Source organism: Pseudorca crassidens, chromosome X (assembly GCF_039906515.1).
Source record: "Pseudorca crassidens isolate mPseCra1 chromosome X, mPseCra1.hap1, whole genome shotgun sequence".
In the NCBI taxonomy this organism is placed as follows: Eukaryota; Metazoa; Chordata; class Mammalia; order Artiodactyla; family Delphinidae; genus Pseudorca; species Pseudorca crassidens.
Genome location: NC_090317.1, coordinates 91,162,817 through 91,166,561, shown reverse-complemented (window position 1 = coordinate 91,166,561; position 3,745 = coordinate 91,162,817). Strand labels below are relative to the sequence as shown.

At 44.6% G+C, this 3,745-nt stretch overlaps 1 pseudogene; it reads left to right on the top strand.

Annotated features, from left to right (window-relative positions):
- Positions 1–1,985: 1,985 nt before the first annotated feature.
- LOC137216981 (retinol dehydrogenase 12 pseudogene) lies at positions 1,986–2,933 on the top strand (annotated as a pseudogene).
- Positions 2,934–3,745: the final 812 nt, after the last annotated feature.

Genomic DNA, 3,745 nt, shown 5'->3' with positions numbered 1-3,745 from the left:
ATGCCACAACTAAGGAGCCAGCGAGCCACAACAAAGGAGCCTGCCTGCTGCAACTAAGACCCGGTGCAACCAAATAAATAAATAAATAAATATTTTAAAAAACAGGTGACTGAATAAACAAATTGGAGTCCATATTACACAACATGGATAAATCTCAAAATAATTATATTGAGTGAAGGAAGCCAGACAACCAGGGGTACATAGAGTATGTTTCTATTTACATGAAACCTTATAAAATGCAAATTAATCTTCAGTGACAGAGAGCAAATCAGTGCTTGACTAGGTGTATGCAAGTGGGGATGAGAGAGTGATGAATGTTTACTAACTTGATTATGGTGAATATATTTATACATAATATAAACTTATCAAATTGTATACTTTAAATATGTACAATTTACTGTATGTCAATTATACCTCAATTAAGCTGTTTTTAAAAAACGTCATAGATAGCAGCAATCTGTATAATCAGTCATGCCAGAAATACATGCAAGAAAGTCTAAGATGTTGAGATATAAAACTGGCAGATATATTTTTCTGATCTCATACCCGGCAGCAATGATTTATCTTTAACACCAACTCTCAGATTCTGAGTTCCTCCGCTTCTCTCAAGTGATATAGTTATGATTTGTGCAAAATTCCATCTTTATGTTATACTTCAATATAAAGTTTACTCTTTTAAAAGAGAAGTGGAAATATACTATAGAGCAAAAGAATCTTCAGCTCAATGAACAATATTCTAGACAATATGGGAAACTCCCACAGCCACATAATGCTGGCCTTTTCATTCATCCATCCTGGAGTCAGAAGGTCCACAGCATCCTGGGTCCTGGTGCAGGCCTTGCCCTCACACAGGGGTCTGTCACCACCACCAGCACAGAGTCTCTCCTGTTCCCTTGTTGGGAAAGTGCTGAGCACAGAGACTTCCATCATCCTGGTTTCTCACACTATAGTCTGTAGCCCTGACAGTAGGCAAGTCCCTCCACACAACTGGCCACAGGCTTTCCTACTTGTAGATGTATTCCTCATTTACACGTGCTCTCTGCAGGTGCTGGGGTTTACAGTCTCCTCATGGGGTGGAGACTAGCATTGTGGTGAAGGATTAGACAAACATGGTCTTCATTCCTCCCTCTACTATTTGTTGACTGTCTGACCTTAGGCAAATTCTAGCCTCTTGAATCTACATCTGTGACATCTATATCACATGCTCCTGGGAGCATTTGGGTTTCTTGTGAACCCAAAACAGAGTAAGCGCACAATACATGCATGGTATTATTATCACCATGTTCATCAGTCAATAATAACAACAGTCAATGTTCGTAGATTACTCACTATGTGCCTAGCCCTACGCTAAGTGCTTTACAAGCACAAGTTAAAACAGCCTTGTGAGGGAGGTGCAGTTATTACCTCATTTCACAGAGGAGGAAATGGAAAGTCAGGGAGGTTGAGTGACTTGCCCAAGGTCACTCAGTCATCAGGTGTTGGGGCAGGGAAGTGAACTCAGGTCTGTCTGCCTACAGAGCCCACATCCCTCCCAGCAGGCTGCACTGTCTTCCACCCCATTTGGCCTCAAAGAGCTCCAGTCACTCCTTTCCAAACCCAGTGACCCCAGAACTTCAGAACAAGGCATCTGACTTACTCCTTGCAGTAGGCAGAATAATGGCCCCCAAAGATAGTAGGTCATAGTCCCTGGACACTGTAAATGTTACCTTACTTGGAAAATGGTTCTTTGCAAATATGATTAAGTTAAGGCTGTTGAGATGTGGAGATTATCCTGGATTATCTGGGTGGGTCCTAAATGCAACTACATGTATCTTCATAAGGGATGCATAAGAGATGCCCAGAGTCCAGGAGAGAGAGGAGATAAGGGAGTGGGAGGGAGAAGCAGAGAGAAGCAGCCAAGAATTGGAGCCAGACCAGGGGCTGGAGCCAGAATTGGAGTCGAAGCTGCTTTTGCTAAAGCAGCAGTAACTAAAGAAGTTGAAAAGATGCTGGTTATTTTAGGACTACTCACCTCCCTCCTTTCTTTCCTGTATGTGATAGCTCTGTCCATTAGGAAGTTCTTTGCTGGTGAGATTTGGAGAACAAATGTGCAGCTTCCCAGGAAGATAGTGGTGATCACTGGAGCCAACATGGGCATCAGTAAGGAGACGGCCAGAGAGCTCACTCGCAGAGGAGTATGCATTGCCTGCTGAGATGTACTGAAGTGGGAATCTGCTGCTAGTGAAATCTGAGCTAATACAAAGAACTCCCAGGTGCTGGTGTGGAAACTGGACCTATCCAGTACCAAATCCATCCGAGCTTTTGCTGAAAGCCTTCTGGCAGTGCAACAGCAGCTCCATATTCTGATCAACAATACAGGAATGATGATGTGTCCATATTCCAAGACAGCTAACAGCTTTGAAACCCACCTGGGAATCAACTGCCTGGGCCACTTCCTTCTCACTTGCTCTCTCCTGGAGCAGCTGAAAGAGTCTGCTCTTGCACAGATGGTGAACCTGTCATCGGTGGCTCACCATGCTGGCAAGATTCACTTCCAGGACCTTGAGAATGAGAAGTGCTACAGCTGGGGCTTTGCATATTGCCACAGCAAGATGGCCAATATACTTTTTACTTGGGAGTTGGCCAAGAGGCTCCAACAGATGGGGGCCACCCTGTATGCAGTGCACCCAGGCATGGTCCACTCTGAGCTTGTCCAATACTCTTTCTTGCTGTGCCTGCTCTGGCAGCTCTTCTCCCTCTTTTTCAAATTGGTGTGGGAGAAGGGGGCGCAGACCAGACTGCACTGTGCCATAACTGAGGGCCTGGAGCCCCTGAGTGCCAAGTACTTCAATGACGGCAAGAGGACCTGGGTATCTCCAAGGGCCTGAAGTAACAAAATGGCTGAGTGCCTGTGGAACGTCAGCTGTGAGCTTCTAGATATCCAGTGGGAGTAGAGCTGGTGGAAGAGCCACAGCCTTATCAGGCCAAGTCCATGCCATAATGAAAGGGGACCAAGGAGAAGGGCCATCCTGAAGGATTTTCCTTCTGGTTTACTGCTGTTACAAACCCTGCCCTGTTCTGATTCTCCTGACCCTTACCTTGGCACACCCAACGCTCTTGTGAAGCTGGCTTACAGCATGAGATGCTCACAACTGCAGAGGATTCTTCTCCAATAATTTCATGAATAGAGTGCTCTCTTGGGGCAGGAGGACTGGGAAGATCCCAGGTGGGCATGGGGAAGGCAGAAGAGCCTGGGAAATTGGGGGCAATTTCTTCATCAATACCAGAAATGCCAGCGAACATTTTCAGCTGAGGCGACAGGAGCATCAGGGTTACATATTTCCAGGGACTGTAAGACTCAAACTTTTGACTGATCTGTTTTCTCTTTTCTTCTTCTCTCTCTTTTCTTCTTCTTCTTCTCTTCTCTTTTCTTCTCTCTCTTCTCTTTTCTCTAGTCGCATCTCTTGAGTCTAGACAACTCAGGAAAATCTTGGCTAACCTTGGCCAACTTTAGTTCCTTCCTCTGAGCATCCTGAAGCCACTGTATGAAGCTGGACCTTCCCATTTTCTTTTTCCAGTTCTTTTTTTAAGGTTAAAAATATTGCCAGCCTTATTGAGATATAATTGACATATAACACTGTGTAAGTTAGGACCTCCATTTTCAATCATGCAGATTGTTTCTTTTTCTAAAGAGTTCCCTTTACCTCAATTTTTAGAGAAAATAAAAACTGAACGTGGAAGGAAAGAAGGGAGGGAGGGAGGGAGG